Source organism: Tachypleus tridentatus, chromosome 1, assembly GCF_004210375.1.
Source record: "Tachypleus tridentatus isolate NWPU-2018 chromosome 1, ASM421037v1, whole genome shotgun sequence".
Classification (NCBI taxonomy): domain Eukaryota; kingdom Metazoa; phylum Arthropoda; class Merostomata; order Xiphosura; family Limulidae; genus Tachypleus; species Tachypleus tridentatus.
In genome coordinates, this window is record NC_134825.1 from 30431909 (window position 1) to 30451049 (window position 19141).

General features: G+C 30.0%; 1 pseudogene across 1 annotated transcript in view; it reads right to left on the reverse strand.

Moving 5' to 3' along the window:
- Positions 1 to 1460: 1460 nt before the first annotated feature.
- Positions 1461 to 19141, reverse strand: part of LOC143232302 (uncharacterized) — a 123999-nt pseudogene continuing 106318 nt past the window's right edge. Inside the window, exons 33-41 of the transcript XR_013017489.1 lie at positions 17954 to 18007; positions 16761 to 16946; positions 16033 to 16160; positions 12919 to 13063; positions 9199 to 9438; positions 7627 to 7838; positions 5268 to 5473; positions 3536 to 3622; positions 1461 to 2655 (exon numbers count right to left, since the gene is read on the reverse strand). The product of XR_013017489.1 is annotated as an uncharacterized LOC143232302 (transcript). The remainder of the gene's footprint in view (positions 2656 to 3535; positions 3623 to 5267; positions 5474 to 7626; positions 7839 to 9198; positions 9439 to 12918; positions 13064 to 16032; positions 16161 to 16760; positions 16947 to 17953; positions 18008 to 19141) is intronic.

Sequence of the window (19141 nt, forward strand, 5' to 3'; positions counted from 1 at the left end):
AACATATAAGTGGTACTGCTACAAGCGTGTCTATAATATTACACAAAGAATGGCTATCTAAAGGTAACCAAGGTCAGATCAGCAAGGAATTTACCGAGGGACACCGGAAATACTTGAGGTTATAGCGGACATTAATCTGCTTGCTTCTAGTCAGTCAGTTTATTTGTTGGTGTTTAAAACATAAAGATTTCATTCATTCCTTACTAAATAATACAGAAAAAAATCCCAATAGTGTCTATTTTTATAGACACAGACAGTTAATGAAAATTACGTTAAAGTAAGACCAGTACAGCGTAATAAGAAAGAAGCAATGTCACGATATTGATTAGGAGACATAAACATACAAGCTGTAGCATACTTTAAGGTTGGATAAAGTGTCAGGTTTCACAGGAATATAATACATATAAATGGTAGAGATGACACTTAAACATACTTTGAAATTTGACACAAAATTCTCTTGAAATCAATATTGGCGACGTATTTTATTGAATACTTAAATAGGTAATAACGAAATAATTTTTAGATGATTTTGATTCTGCCCGTGTTTTTCTTCATGCACAGAATAAAATCCACACTACTTATTCCCGCCTTATCATGGACGTTACGTTAAAAGTCCACAAGAACCAGTTCATAAGTTTTATGCGAGACATATGGGCCAAGCTGGTCAAGTAGGGTGAACAATTTTTTATTTCTTTCCTTCAATAACTCCTGACGATATTTTCAACGAAATACAAGATTTGAAACTGAAACTCAGAGTTAACATTGTTGCTGAACTATTAGGTTACTCTACTTACGAAGCTAATAATAGGGAAGTATTTACCATTCAAAAGTGAATTCACAGTTGTTATAAGGCTCATGTTTCTCAACTTGAACGTTCTCCGAATGGACTTGTTTTTTAAAGTACAACAAGACTCTCTCTTTTTAATTTTAAAATTAATGTTCTTTGGTTATATATTATACCATATATTTAAACTATGAAAAGTAGCTATGAAAATTAAATTAATGAAATATTTCATAACTTCACAACTTTATACTAAAAAAACTTTATGTTACATAAAAGATATACTTTTTTAAAAGTTTCATTCTCCAAATGCAAATCTTGTCCTCAAGAAACTTACTGGTATAGCTTTAAATCTTTCAGCTCTCAGGTAATTGTTCTGTAGTATGCATTGTTTCAAAAATAATGCCTGACAAACATGCTGTTATATTTGAATATTTTTTTTTATTTGAACATCTTAGCCTGTCGTGTGATTTGGCAAATAGTGAATTGAAATAGCTTTCTGGTTTTTAACGCCATCTATGGACCATAAAGAAAACAATTTTTGATAGTTAGCCTATTATTCGTTTCTCTGTAACCCGTACATTAACTCTTTAGTAGGAAAACTTATATGTCTAAAAGGTTTATTTAAAACTGGTTACTGATGTAAAAATAAAATAAAAAAACATAATCATCACAAGTCTTTTGGAAAAATTTTTATAAATTCCACAAGATGTAAGAGAACATAAACCTAAATTATAGCATTTTTTTAAACTTTCAATCTGACATTTAAACTGTTCAATACATTTTTACACACATTGCATTAAAAACATCGCTCTGAACCACAGAAACACAATAAAGTAATCGAAAACTTAAAAAAAAACACCAGTTTCAATCATACAAAAAATCTTTATTAATATAATTATTTGAAATTTTAACACTAATTAGATAATCGAAAGAACAGATCACTATTTTTTTCTTAGTGAGAAGTAATACAGTATGGCAGTGACATAGTTTAAAGTCAGTAAGTATATGACATAAGTATTTTCTTTCTTATTGAGCAAATGTTACTTAGTTCAGTTCAAACTCAAATTCTTTCTAGTTTCTCATAAGTATATTATCATGTTAACCTGATTTTTAAGAATGTGGTTTAGAAATGTCTAACAACAAAGCTGTTCACACACACTTTAAATCACATACAACATAATTGTATATAGGTAGTCCCCCTTACTTTGGCAGTGTTAACATATAAGCATAAAGACTTTAAAAATACACAGTATCAAGAAGGCAAAGTACAATATAGTAGGTCCATTCTACGTATGTTTATACAAATATAACACAAATTCAACAATGACGGGTAAATACACATTTTTTTCATATATAAAAATTCATATATTCTTCTATTTAATCAAACTGCACTTATTGTTAGCAGTCTACTAGGTGATTTAAGTTTACACTATATTGACGCACGTTAAGAAAACTAAAACATATTGTGGAGGAAATCCATAAACTTACGTAGCTCATCAAAAAATAAATTTAAGAAACGGTATTGAAAAGAGTGAAGAAATTAGAGAAATAATGATTAAAATATGTGATGACTATTACGTTGGCGGTGGCAGGAAGATATCCTCTTCGTTTCTTTCTGTAGATTTCCGGATACACACCTTACATCTGGATATTCTGGATCGAAGATCCCCAGCCTTAATAGTCTGAGCTACTGGAACTCTGAAGTCTGCATTTCTTTCAATAGTAGCCAGCCAGAAGCTGTAGGCTGTAGTGTAGTAGTTACAACGGCCATGGCCTTGGCACTCGATGAAAGGATTGGGTCTGAAATCTTCTAGACAAGAACCTGGAGACCAAAGAGGCTGACCACTTCCTTCTGCTCCAGAATCAGTGTTCTGTGGAGAAGATAAATGTCTTATATCAGTATTCCAAAAGAGTAAAAAAAAACACTGTACTAGTGTTATAAGAACAAAATGTTTAAAAGTACTTTTTTAGTAATATGGAAAAGAAAATTGTTTGTCAGGAACACAAATTTATTTGTTTCAGTTTTTGGAGGTGAAAAAATGTACTTCAAATCAAAATTCTTAGATAAAGAAAGAAGTGTCATACAGAGAAAATAATTATTTTTAACCCATGTTCCATTTTGTTTGTTTGTTTATAATTAAGGCACAAAATTACACAATGGGCTATCTGTGTTCTGCCCACTACAAGTATCATAACTCAGATTAGAGCACTGTGAGTCCACAAACATACTGATGTACCACTGGGGGAGCTGCCCATGTTCCATACAGAGTAAGTCTTCATGACATTGTATTCATATTCTAAATCAGTACTTGAAAGGTGAAAAATTAAAGATTACATGCATTATTTGGCAAGGGATATTATTTATTATATCCTGCAAGGTGTCAAGGATCTTATATAAATTTTTGTGGAAAAATAAAAAAAGTTATGAAACATGACTTTGCAACTGAATTTCAAGAACACAAGAACTATTTGTTAATTGTTTTGCACAAAGTAATACCATAAAAGTTTAAAATTGTTATTATCAGTGTACTTATACAACAATTAACCTTTTCCCCACAGATTTTCATTCAATACATATCATAGGTTAATTATTTCAAGCTTCATAACTGTATAACAGTAAATAAATAGCAACAGTATTTATAAAACCAACTATATTACTTTGGACAACCAGAATACTTGTAAACAGGAATATAACAAAGTGTAGTTAATACCTGCAGAGCTGCTATTTTTAGATCTGTAAGACTAACTCACCATGAAGAAACTGTACCCAATCCACAATCCACCCCAACCACTAGGACAATCAGGGATTTCCATGCTTTGACTATGAACTGCTATAACCTATACAAAACAAACAAATTATAGAAAAAAAAACCACTGAATTCAAAATAATAATGTCTCTCTCTAAATACATATAAAGTTGTATGGCACTATTTTTTTAATACATATAAAGTTGTATGGCACTATTTTTTTAAATACATATAAAGTTGTATGGCACTATTTTTTCTAAATACATATAGTTGTATGGCACTATTTTTTCTAAATACATATAAAGTTGTATGGCACTATTTTTTTTAATACATATAAAGTTGTATGGCACTATTTTTTTAAATACATATAAAGTTGTATGGCACTATTTTTTCTAAATACATATAAAGTTGTATGGCACTATTTTTTCTAAATACATATAAAGTTGTATGGCACTATTTTTTTTAAATACATATAAAGTTGTATGGCACTATTTTTTTTAAATACATATAAAGTTGTATGGCACTATTTTTTTTAAATACATATAAAGTTGTATGGCACTATTTTTTTAAATACATATAAAGTTGTATGGCACTATTTTTTAAATACATATAAAGTTGTATGGCACTATTTTTTAAATACATATAAAGTTGTATGGCACTATTTTTTTAAATACATATAAAGTTGTATGGCACTATTTTTTCTAAAGACATAAAAATTTCCTGAATCATTTCAATATTTTTTTTAATTGTATACTTACCAATTCTAATCACTCTTTTTCAACAGTGTTAAATAGAAAGACTATTTCAAAGAAACATGGAACAGTATTTGACAAATATTTTTGTACATTTATTATTACTTTTCTTTATCTTTATAAATAAAGACATTTCATTTTTAATTTTCATCTTGAAAGGTGTACAAATTTCAAAAATAAATATAAATGGAAACTCAAAGATCCTATTGTGACTTAGACTAGGAAAAATGTTTGACTGTTATATGGTTTAAGACTACAGTTGGTCCATTAGGCTTAACTAAAGTATATATATAATTTAGTTATTTTTCTTTTAAGCCAATGTTATTTTTTCCATTACTGTTTTAATAATGATGTGCAAGCATCTGATGTGGTATTAAACTTTCTCATTAAGTATAACAGTAAAAAATAATTTATTATGGTTTTAATTAAACTCTTTCCTGTGATGGGGATATGTTGATCTGGATAAATTAATTCTCGTTATAATACTTTATGACAATAATAATACATTATAATACTTATGACAATTGGGTAATAATGTTCCAACATTTCATTAAATGTTGACAATAATTTATATGCACCTAGAGAAGCAGAATACTTATACAACAGCAGTCTGTGATACTTCATTATTTAATCAAAAGATTCATATAAATGTAAACGATGGTCCCATTAAATTCATGAAGGATGATACTTTACTGTGTGTAGATATCACAATATAAAATGATACCTTACTGTACATTAGTAAGTGTTTAATATCACAATATTATGATACCTCACTGTACATTATTAAGTGTTTTATATCACAATATTATTAAACTTACTGGGTAGAAGATTAATGAAATAATAAACAACAATGCCAACTGACCAAAAGTATAAAGTAAGATACACATTAAAATAATGAAGAATACAAGAGAAAAGTATGTTACCTGTTGAATAATCCACTTAAACAATGGAATACTTGATTAGAAAAAAAACTATAGAACTTACCTGAGTGACAGATTCACAAACAACACAACGACTAATATATTTCTGGATATCTCTCCCTATAATTGGAGTCATCATCATTGTCATAGGTTCAGGTGTGCTCAACCAGTAACTGTAGTCATTACGAGAAGCCAAGTTACATACATTGTTAAGGTTGCAGAACATAAAAGGCATGGTTGAAAACCTACGCAAACAACTTCCAGGTCCACCTGAGATAAAATATAAATGTGTGTTGTGAAAATATAAAATGCAGTGTTGATTTTCATTCCAAATAAACATCATAGTTCTGGGTGGAAAAAAATGAATGAAACTACAAACATAAGAAAATACAACAGTATCAATAACCATTACTGTTATATGTTCTTTTACACTATTATTCATATTGTTGGACAGTAACACTGTTAGAAATAGTAACCTTACTTTTTTAAGTGATGTCCAATACAAGATACCTTTTGAAATTCAGTAATATTTTCAGTAACATTCTTAACTCTTTAGTCAAAACACAGCATTATTCATTATTTGTTACTTTCTTAAGTTCAGTAATATTATAGCCTACCAAAACACTTAAAATAACTAAAAACAATTAGTAGATAAATCTATCCAGCTAAAACAATAACAACCTAATAAAAATAAGCATTAATTTAATATACTTTTTAACTAGCAGTAATATTGAAACAACACAAAGAAATAAAGTATTGCACACATTTTACATGTTGAAGCATGTTTCAGTTAAGTTGTGTATTTGTAAATTTATACTGAGGACCATCACCCTAATCAGATGTCTGTACACTGTTAGAATGGGAGGTTATGTGCAGCAGTATTTAATAGAAAAGTAGCAACAGTTCAAGAGGAACACCACGTAATCCATGGCCATATCTTGATATATTTAATAACAAAAATAGCAACAGTTCAAGAGGAACACCACCTAATCCATGGCCATATCTTGACATATTTAATAAAAAAATAGCAACAGTTCAAGAGGAACACCACGTACTTCATGGCCATATCTTGACATATTTAATAAAAAAATAGCAACAGTTCAAGAGGAACACCACGTAATCCATGGCCATATCTTGATATATTTAATAAAAAAATAGCAACAGTTCAAGAGGAACACCACGTAATTCATGGCCATATCTTGAGATATTTAATAAAAAAGTAGCAACAGTTCAAGAGGTACACCACATAATCCATGGCCATATCTTGACAAATACTTTAAGTTTACTGGAAGTGGTAGAGTTAACAACTTATCATACGACAGAGGTCATGCTGGACATCAGTGAAAATTTTCAATGACTTTTCCACAGCCTACAATCTCAATTTCAAGCACTCTTGCTCAGAGTACTTTTGCAGTGTTTTCATTCCAGTTTCAAGCTCTCCCTGGGTTCCAAAACATTGAAAGGAAACAAGTTAGACAAAAAATAATTTCAAAGTACATTATAGAATTATCTAATCAAGATCATACAACAGAAAGAGATAATAAAGGTGACTATTTCAGTCACCTGCCAAGAAAGGGAGTAAAAAGTACTGGATGCAAATGTGCTCACATAGTTGGTATTTTTCTTGTAAAGTTTGTTCAGAATGATACATTTCTAGATACAGTCTTAAAGTCCACTTAATCTCATTAAATATAATTGTTCTGTTAAATACTACAGTTGAGGTTTTTATCAGTTGGAAAAGATGTGCTGAGGGAAGAGGAGAAAGAATATCTGATGCAAGCTTCAAAAGAGCTGTTTTCATGAAAAAATAACAGTGACATTGACCTCCCAAAGTAATAATTTTAACACTATAGTTATCACATGTGGCAAACTCTGTTAGATTATTTCACACTACTAACTGATAGGCTTCTCATTAGGTATTTTTGTCATTTGTATTACTTCTTCTTATACTGTGTAACCCATACATTGCTCTCATTTTCAATATAATAAAGGGAAAATAAAATCGGCCCCTGTAATTGCTGTTCGAAAACCTCTCAAGGTGTAATTTTTTTTCTTTTTGTCCTGAGTTCAATTCTTGTAGTTCAGTTCTGTATACTTATATATATTTTATAATATAAGATGTACATAGTGTATGTTTTATACACAGGTATCTATTTGAAAAATTGTGTGTAATGAGAAATTACTCACGATGTTTTAAATAAATAACTTTTTTGTGTAACAACACTACTATTTTTAGCAAGTAATGGCCAAAGTAACATCATTACATTTTTCTAGTAACATGTCAAACACTTTCATTTCATTGACAGGTGTAAAAATTATATTCAACTATTTGTTATTCATAATAAAATTGAGCAGTAAGATAAGAATGTTTTAACTTGTACTTTAAGTGTTATTTATTTAACACGTATAGAACTATTACTCACCCAAATCCTGCCCATGAGCTCGTGAGTTCCCCATAATGTAAAGAAGAGAATAACCATTCCACATAGGCGTAGTACCTCCAGGACAACGAGGTATATCTACAGTCTGACTATGACGAGTGAAGTAATACCCCGAGATGATGCTAATGGCCCAGGAGAACCACGTTTTCCTGCATCTCCAGGTGCTCCACGTGGACCAGGGAAGCCTTCTAAACCTGCAAAAATAGTGAGACACCACAAAATGTTTTAAAATATAAACAAACGTTTTAAAGACTAAATTCATTACAGAAAACATTATCAGCTGTTTAGCTGAATAAAATATGTGTAAGTACATTTGTTTTACCAATCAAGAAGCTACACAAATAGAAGAATAAATTCCCTCTAATCAGAGTAGTTTTGTTTAGAAACAAATGAAAAAGACTAAGTAATCAAACTATACCTTAAAACACAGAAGCAGAGATTTAGAAAATCTCTAAGTGCTACATAGCTGTTGAAAATTTCTAGAGCAATGTACCAAATATCAAATCATTTTTATGAAAAGTATTTATTTCACTGTTCTAGAAATCTTCAAGTAAAATTAGCTATGTAGCAGTTAATTATTTTACCAAAAGGAATCAAAACAGACATAGTCATACAAGTACTTTTGTGCAGAACAAGAAAAAAGGATTCAGCCAATGTATATTATTATACGGAAAAAAATATATATTTAAACAAATTATATTAATTTCATCAAGACACATGGAAAAGAAATTAATTTTTATACCCATAATAAAAATGTAATCAAAAACTCATTTAGAACCAGAAATTAAATTTCATCACAGACATTTTCAGAAACAAGTAGACTAGGTAAGGTAAATCAGTTTTATAAGAAATAAAACAAACATTTAGTCAGACAATAGCAGTTTCATAAGATTTTATCACACATTGTTTTCCAGAAAAATGTAGTTAGTTGATCAGACAGAAGTGATTTAAATTCATACAGAAAAGGAAGAACACATTTTTCTCAGTCCTGTTTACTTTTGTACAGAAATTCACGTATTGATTTATTTGTCAAAAAGACTTAAAGAAGTAGAAAAAATTTAGCCAAACAAGAATTTTCTACAGAAGCATCATCCCAGGTTTAATCACCAGAATTTTTGTATCAATATAGGATACTTGATGAAAAATATGACACATTTCTTATTCAGAACTAAAATTAGATTTGCTCATAAAATAAAATGAATTGTTTCCAAGTAAATACATATTACTGTATTTTCCTTCTGTATAAATAAATGATTTATAATTTTTATTTTTGATCTATGTAAATAACTTGTTTTAGTTAAAGTTATTAATAACATGCATTACACTCTTGAAAAAATCTATCATTAATTTTTTTTTTTAATTTTGGTTGTTGAAAACGTGGTTGCAAACAACCACACGTCTAAATAATAATTATATATACCAGTAATGAACATTGGAAATGTCTCATAAAATTAGCTGAGTCTGACACAAACACATTTTTCAAGAGGAATTCCATATTTCAAGAAACATTTAAAACCTGAATCTCTCAATTTATATAAATATAAGTAAATTTACCATCTCTTCCAGGTTTTCCATTATGTCCTTTTGGACCTTGAGGACCAGGTATTCCAGGAAAACCTGATAAACCAGGTTCACCAGGGATTCCAACTATTCCATCTAGCCCTCGAGGGCCTACATCACCTGGATAGCCTTTGATTCCTTTTGGTCCCTTTAGCCCAGGGTCTCCAGTTATTCCCTGAGGTCTTAGATGTTGCAGTGGTACTGGTGCAGGGTCACCTACTTCACCTATGTCACCTAAAGTAAATTAAAGTTAGATCATGTGAGTCAAAGGTACCTGTGATGAAAATAATAACAAATAAATATGAATACAGTTGAACTTTTCCAATGTAACTATGATGATACCACTGATTTTTTTTTTAACTATGTAGATGAGATCAGGTGTGTCCAAAGATGATAATATTTTCTCTAGCATTATAAAATATATACATATTAAAATAATTTTTCTCTCAAAAAAAAACACAAAACTAAATGTACATCATAAATTCCCTTTTCTATTTGAGAAGCTAATGTATACAATTGTGCATATTGTCATTACTTTTAGAGATAACTTATGCATGTATATACAACAATATTTTATTTCTTTGTAACAGCAAAGATTATATATACAACAATTCTATTTTTCTCTGTAAAATAATAGATAAAACTATCAAAATCAGTCTGCTTTCTTACCCCATATGATACAGATAAGATCAAATAATAAAAACTACAGCTTCCTATGTAAAATGTTGACATTATTCATACATAACAGCAATTTATTTTCTTACATATGTAAGATCAAATGTAAACAGCAGTGCTATTTCTCTGTGTAACAAATAACACAATGTCTACACAATGGTAGGTGTGTTTTTTTTTCACTTAAAATTGGAAAAATCAAAGTACAAATTAGTGACATGACACTTTCAATGAAAACAGTAAGACTACAAGTACAAGAAAGTGTTACGGGTTTCCTCAAAATGCATGAAATCACAAAAAAGGGCACTTTCTCTGAAATAAAACACAACTAGATCTGCACAAATATTTTTTTTTAAACAAATAAAACCAAAAGTTTTGCCTGTTACAGATATTTGTGTAAAACTTCATAATAATAGCAATCCCCAACTTTAAACTGAAAGATTAAATGAAAGGTAGCTTGTCAAAAGCACCTACTGCTAACTCTTGAATTACTTTAATTGAATAGTAGGATGTGTGCAACACTTATAATTCACCAAAACTACAGATCACAGTTCTGTAAGCAGCAGAATGAGAATCATGACCATCAAATTCAAAGTCCAGCATCAGGCTAAATCTGGCCCAAACTAACACCATAAAATAGTAACACTTTCTTTGAAACACAAAAGCATATTGAGCAATGAAACATTTATTTGAAGTAACATCACCAAAGTACATGTCACTGTCAATTCCATTATATCTTAAGCAAGCTAGATCTTGCCATGGGCAAGTTAGATGACTGCCTAGGGCCTTGCAGCCTGACTTGGTGATGGAAAATATAAAAATGTCCTAAGAAAAATCAGTTTTAGTAGTCCTGGTTTGACAGAATATAAGCTTGAAAATGCATAGATTATTTAACTTTTCTAAGGACTTCTTCACTCCTGATAACTCAGTTGGGTGTTAGGACTTGGCTGTGACTATTAAGTGTTGATTTTAAACTTCTTCAGCAGAAATAGTTGATAATACCAAAATGAGCCTGTTTCCTTTACCAATTTAAATAAGCCTGGTAAGTTTTATCATTATACATTAATCAGCTATGTAATGTGATACCAAAAGACCTGATTTGCATCTTCAGAGAAAATTATGACTTTCTTATAGATGATATAAAAAGACATTTTAGTTCATTTCATTTTAAGTAATATTAAAAAGCATGATCAAAATTTGTTGGTGTATTCTTAAAGTACAAACTGTATATTATGCTTTGCTTGTTGTTTATTTTCTAATTTATAAACAAAGATTGCCCTTGCTCATCAAGGTTGTTCAGATTGGAAAAAAAATCTTTGTTTGATTTTAAGATTACATGAAAATATTAAAGAATATAAAGAATGTGTGATGAAATGGCTAGACTTTAAAAAGCAACTAAATAGTGGGAATACAATTGACAAGCATGTACAAACTTCAAATGGAACTATTTTAAAAATGCTCCTTGCCATAGTGCAGTTTTTGGCATCACATAACTTAGGCTTTTTATGAAACTGAAGAACCTGATATGAATGAGCATGTAAAAAACAATTTTGTTGATTGGTTAAATTATTGGCTAAATTTGATCCATTTACAGAAGAAAATTCAGGTCATGTAAGAAAAAGCAAAATTTCACATTTCATTATCTCAGTAAGATCATCCAAAACAAATTAATTGATTTAAAGGCTAGAAAAGTGAAGGGTAAGATATTAGAGAAAGTGAAGAAGGCCAAATATTATACATTTATTTTGAACTGTACAATTCTTAGGTAGCAAAGCCATTGAAGCAAAGAGAACCCACACAGGAGCAAAGCCATTGAAGCAAAGAGAACCCACACAGGAGCAAAGCCTTTGAAAAAGAAGAGAACTGAGAAACCACTCTGGTGATTGATTTAGGATATGACAGATGATTTGACTAAAATGATCAAAATCTAAAGGATTCATACAACAAATGATCCAATGCTTGCTGAACCTTCAACAGATCTAAAAGATTCACATGAAGGTTTGACACCACTTGATGTTATAAACTCCAAATTTCAAAAGAATCAAGACAATTGCCCCAACATGTCAAGAAAGCAAATGTAAAAAAAAAAAATTAAGTCTAGAAGAAGATGAACATTCTCCATAGGAAGGGTCCTATCAAATCACCACATAAAAATGTCATATAAGTAAGGGAAAGAAAAGCAAAAGATCCCAAGAGAGGTGCCACTGATCTTGCAGAGTACAATGTAGAAGTATGATCCAAAGAGGTAAGAAATTTCCACAGAAGTCCAAAATCCAACATGAGAACTTCTCATGCAGGCAGAGAATAAGGGGAAAGAGCTATGGTAACCAAATTCCATAAAACAGAGAAGGATGAGAGGAGAAATGTAGAATATATCAGAATAAGCCTGATATTGGGCAAATGTGGGTGAGCTTTTTCCAGTTAGTTTAGCCAACCCAGATTAGGTACCTCCAAAAGGAGGAAAAGAGTGAGGGCAAAGGAGTCCTGTCAGAATAGAACAAAAAAAGCCAGTCATCTATATAAATAGTAGAATTCAAATTTCAAGCAGTTAATAACAAGCAAAGGTCCATAATACACAACAAAAAAACATATAGGCCCATCGATTTAATTACTTTTGTTGAATAATAATAATAAATTGAATTGGTTTTAACTGCTCTAAATTAGTTGTATAAAGCATTTATTTAGGAATATTAAGAAAGTTAACTCTAAACAAATATCAATTTGAAAAAAAAATAAAACTTAATGTTTCAAAATCAATTTTAGAGTATGATCACTAAAGTGACGTATATGATTTAAGTATGATCACTAAAGTGATGTATATGATTTAAGTATGATCACTAAAGTAATGTATATGATTTAAGTATGATCACTAAAGTGACGTATATGATTTAAGTATGATCACTAAAGTGATGTATATGATTTAAGTATGATCACTAAAGTGACGTATATGATTTATTCTAATCTGCATCTGCAGTAACACTCATAATTTCATACAAGTAATATTTGAATTACATGAGAAGCAAAATAAGGTATAAAAGTTACCATCATCTCCCCTAAGTCCTGGTAGTCCAGGAATACCTGGAAAACCATCATCTCCCCTAAGTCCTGGTTGTCCAGGAATACCTGGAAAACCATCAATTCCTCGATCTCCTTTCTTTCCTATCTGACCTGGTAAACCATCAAGTCCCTATAGATAACAAAAACAAATAAGCAGAAAACAAAGATATTTTCAGAAACATCTCAGTAGTTTGTTGAAACATTTTTGTGATTTTGATGTAATTTTTAATATCAAAACACCCTGTTATCTACTTTTTGACATGGGTAAAGTTCTAAAAAAAATGAAAATGAACTCAGGTGGGTGAAGTAATCCTTTTTGAAAAGAAAAAAAAAATTTGACAAGTAAACATAAAGAACAATAAAGCAGCTGAAATAAGCCCCTGGTGAGTGCCAATAGAATTTCACTCCTGCTTTTTGGGCAATTTGTTCAAAAATAATTAATGTTAAGTTTGAATACAATCTTCATATGTTACCACAAAGTAGGTTTAAAATGTAAAAATTCTACGGTATGCATGAGAAACCTGTGTTCATAATGTTAGATAATGCACATGAAGATGCAAATTTAGGTATTGTAGAAAAATAAAAACATTCTTTAATACATAAGTGAAATATTTTTAGAAAAGATGTCGACAGAGGATTGTTATCATAAGCTATTAACCTAATTCACTGGTATTTCTTTCTACACGTGTCACAGGATTTATGTTAGTTATATTAAAAATGTAATTAAACTACTTTCTTTCCATAGTATATCAATAAATGATGCATTAAAATGTAGTTAATAATCCATACATCAACCGTATACAAGTTTTAAGTTCTCACTTTAATAAGTCAATAGTTAAAAAAAAATTCAGGATTTCCCATAGTGTGAGAATTTATTTACCATACTTCCAAGAAGTATGAAGTATGATGTAAATTACTTATTATAATATTGTCAATACTAAGGAAAATCATAATTTTTGTAGCCTTCAATATTATTCGGTTGCAGAGCCATGAAATATACAATCAGACCTATCCTGCCACGCCCACTTGACACATCATGTGTTTCAGAAACTGCTAAATAGTTCTCATAAATTTAATAATACAGTTTTTCTAATCAGTAGAAAGACAAGATTTTCATCAATTAAATAATGTATTATATTACGTTGTTTTCTATAAAGAGTAAACTTCACTTTCAGTTTAAGCTTGATTCTTATGGGAAACACATTAATGAGACTAGATAAAGTTTTAACAGCTCTTGTTGTAAAATTAGAAAGCCAGAAAAACTGTGATCGTTTGGGGCATTGGCTACTTTTTGAATGTTATTATTTTGTGTTCTTTGCTGCATTATTTAATTAACATGTTGGCTCCCAAGCCTATTTTGCCGATACTTTCCAGGGTCCCACTAGTTATTTTACAATTACTTTTTTTAGGGAGAGTGTATATGCAGTTGTTTTGTCCCAGCCAATAAGTGGCCCTTTCAAAAGAAAACAGAGCACAACTCACTTGTGGGTCATGTGGGTCTTACTGGAAGACTATCACGACTCACAGGTGGGTTGTGTGGAAGCCAATGTGTTAAGTAACAAATTATTTAGTACAGTACTACCATTAATATAAAGATTTATGTGTCAATGATAGTTGACAGTCATCAACAAAAGAACACCCAGGTAAGTACTTTGTTTCTTGTGCCTGTTCCTTACTTATTGTTATAAAAGTAACTAAAATGTAAAAATAGGAATTTTTTATGTTATTTAAGATTAGAAAAGGTGAAATAAATAATAATAAACATAATAAAAAGTTGTCATAAATTACACTCACAAGCAGCTCACACATAATGAAATTCAATGGTTTAACATGAGCTGCACATCTGCCAAGTAATTTTTGATTCATAATGGTTCATAAGGAAATATAACAATAAAATTTAACTATAAAATAAATGTTACTCATATTAATTTAAATTTATTTAGGATAAACATATGTAGTTTCATGTTACAATCTGAAGTCCTTCTAGAAAGAAAGAAAGAAAAAAAAAGTTATTTAGATTTATTTCATTTGTTTTTTTGTTCTTTTTTTGGTAGTTAGTAAGTCAATCCAACTGACCAACCTTGTATAAAGTTAGGATAGAGAAAATAAAAGATAAAATATAAAGGTTTTAAGGAAAATTTTTTTTGAAATTTATTTAGGAGGTTTTATAGATTACACAGTTAAAATTTGAGATTTTTGAGACAAAAACATACCAAAAGAATTAAGATGTTAAGTTGTTAACGATGTCTCACAGAACAAAAAGCTGCAATTTACATCCAAGTAAGATGCTAATTCTCAATTTTCAATTACCCTCCACAATAGATGAAAAAGCCAAAACATTCAGTTTTCAGAATCAAAAACAACATTTCTAAACATTTTTTACTTGTGAAATAAATGCAGCACAAATGCTATTTTCTTTCCTATTGTCACATCAGTGATTAGAAAAAATTCAATTCAGTTATATTCAATTTGTTAGTATCTCAAAAAAGTTAAATAATTATTATGAATAAAAACAACAGATAAATAATTTAGCAAGCTTTGTGGCAAAGGTTGATTTTTTAATCTTGTTTTGCTTTTTCAGAATTTTGTGCACAGATACACATGGGCTAACTGTTCATAATCCTAATTTTACATGAATATACTACAAGTAAAGTATATATAGTCAAAAGCACCTATCATCAATGCCTCAGTTACTGATAAAATGGTGGAATTTGAGTTCTTATAATACACCCATAGCTCCAAAATGCAGAATAAATTTTTTCAGCAATGGGTTGCAAACCATGAATCCACAGTCAGGCATATTAGCCACCTAACCATGCCTAACATGGTGGCAATAACAATATAACCTTGTATTTTAATTATACAGAAATTTCAGAAATGAAAAAAAATATAATTTTTTTTAAACATGTAGTGATACATTGTATCAATTACTACTTGATCTCTTCTTAACAATCTAAATTCTCTTCCTAATTAGAAAGTGTAGCTTTTAGCATAAAGTTAATAAATTTTATTATATATCCTTACTGAAAGCTATATAAACAGAAAACTAATTTGATCTACTAGAGTACTTGAAATCTCAGCTGCAATAGAACCACTTACTGGAAGTCCTGGATTTCCCTGAGGGCCAGGAGAACTAAAGCCTGGTAGGCCATCATCTCCAGGTAGACCAATAAATCCAGGTTCTCCGGGAATTCCAGGTTCACCCTTTGGACCAATCACAAAACGACCTACAAAAGATCACTTTTAATTGTTTAACTTCATGTAAATTTCATGTTATTAAGTATAACTCGAGTACATTAAAGCCAAAATGTTTTTCAAAGTTTTGAACAGTTAAAAATATATGAATTTTTCATCTAATTTTATTTCCATGCTTATAGCTTAGGCAATTTAAATAACTAACCTACTCTTAATAACTATAATGGCATAAAAATGTGGCCTCACACTGGAATATTGTTTAAGTGGTTTATGTAAGCAAATATCCACAACCTTATTTCTCACGTTTTGTTGCAGAAGGAAGCTGGCTGACTTGTCACAAACCATAATTATGATGAAACACTGGAATCAGAGCATATATAATGTATACACCTTCAAACTCATTTCTAGATTTCATATTTTATCAACCCCTATATTAACTATTCAAATACCTTGATAAACAAAAAATGTATATAAAGTTTTATTGAAAAAAAATTAATTGAAACTTTAAAAACAAAAAATTTAGTTAAAGAACAAAATTCATTACCAAATGTTCTTAAATCATATAGTGGAGGGTGATTTAAAAACTTGTATGATAAACAAAACCAAAACAGAAAAAAAATTAATCTCCTTACCAGGTTCTCCTTCAAATCCTACTTCACCTTGTTCTCCTTTAAGACCAGCTATACTGAGCCCAGGAGGGCCCTTTGGACCTGGTTGACCATTGTCTCCAATCTCTCCATGTTCTCCTTTGATGCCTGGTAGGCCTGGAAGTCCTGGAGCTCCTGGTATGCCTGGAAATCCTGGTTCCCCTTTAGGACCTAAGAATATGGAAAACTACCAATATAAATATTTAATTTATGTAACAAAATAACATAACAGTAAACTTGTATGGTTTATTTACCCATGTTCCTGGATGGTCATTTGTTTGTTTATTTGGAATTAAGCACAAAGCCACATAATGGTCTACCTATGCTCTGCCAACTACGGGTATCGAAATTTGGTTTCTAGCATTTTAAGTCTGCAGACATACTGCTCTGCTACTGAGGGGCCTGCTGGTTGATAAAAACTTTATAAGGTCAGATTATAACAAGTTTAAAGAGTAACATAATCCAATTAATCTTACATTAAAACCAACCAAAAACATTTTAATATAAAAAACGTTAATCAAAAGTCACTTTCACAGGAGACAAAAGACTTCTAAAGGTTTAAACAAAGTACGTCTATACTCACGTTAAAAGGTAGAAAAAAATCCACTGTATTACAACACAGCAAATTCAATTTATTATGCAAAGAGCAAGGTAAACTCTTCTGTTATAAATTTTAGATTTAATTCCAACAAATTTCATTACAACATAAACTAGTAAGAAAAACTAGAAAACACTTGATTTAAACTATATTTGCTTTTAAGTATATTTTTTTTTTATTTGCCATGTTAATGCATGCAGTTGTTTACTGGTCATTTAAGAGTCATTAAGTGAGTACAAATACTTAAAATATAGTTTAACACTTAAAAAAAAATCTTCTCTTTATGAATTAGGACAAATGTTGCAAATGTAAATTAAGTTTTGTGCATTTTCTCTCTCTCTCTCTCACACACACACATAACAATAAAGGTTACACAAAAAATTATTAGGTTATAAAAAGTTATATAACTTAGTGTACTACAGTTTATGAACTGTTTTCTTATTTGAAGTGAAATAAAAAGTTTAATATTTTGGTGTTGTAAATAAATTAAGTTTGTAATTGTTATAATATTTTTGCTTGTTCATTTTTGCACTAAATTTTTCAAGTTAACATAATCATATAAACTTGAAGATAAACTCACCTGAGACACCAGGTTTACCTTCTTCTCCTATACCACCAGGCTCTCCTGGGTAACCTTTATAAAGAACATTATGAAGGATATTATCCCATGTAATTACAAAGTATATTTGTTTACATAATTATTATAGAATATCAAAACTTAGAAAACAATAAACATGAGAACCTTTTAAATAATTCAGCTCATACTTTTTGGATTCATGAGTCAAGATTAATGTAGTTCACATCTTTGGATTGCAATTATACAAAAACATACATACATATTTTGTATAATAGTCAAAAGTTATACAAGATAATAGATTGTAATATTTACCTTGTGCAAATCAACCTTTAAGAGAAGTATGATATTTAACTTGTTATATAAGATACAGTTAAACTTTTAAAATTTTATAGAATTTCACTAATTACAGGGCATTACTTAATTATTACAAAAATAAAACATTCCATTTTATAGCACAAACGAAAACATGCTAGAATTACAATAAGAATAATAATAGATGTTAACTATTTTATAGTAAGAATCAAATTTTGAAAAAGCAACAGACTCTATTCATTTGCAGAATGAATAGAACTTTGTAGTATAGATGAAAGCTATTTCTCTTTCAGTTAAAAATCAAACTTTAAAACATGAGTAATAGATCCCTTCTATTTCACAGAATGTAACAAAAGTTAATATTTTTCTAAATTTAAAATGTATTTCTAATAATACTTACCTCTCCTCACACTTATAGCTATTACTCAACTGCCATGGTTTCTTCCATTGCCCATCTAAGCATTTGTCTGATTTGTTGGCAAAATTTATCTCGTGACCCTCTCCACCTACATCAAAGTGCCCTTTATCATGGTACTTAAAAAAAAAGGAATAAGTTATGATTGAAACTTCTGATCAAAATGAGTTCAACTCTCTTAATACACCATTGCCAATAAGTGCAACATTTCCACTGAAGAATGTTCATCTTGAGACTAAGCAAAACCTGAGACAGACACATGGCAACCTTAAAAATTAAACCCTGATGCAATGTAAAATAATGCCTAATCTCTATGCTTGAAGCTTGAGCTCCTGGGTAGCTGAGTACACCAAGTCTGATCATGGCTACCTCCACAGAAATAGCCTAAGAAGTGGAAGGGGTGGACACTCTGAAAGGTACCACAGAAGCCAAAATCAGGGTGTTGTAGCCAATCTGGTGCTAAC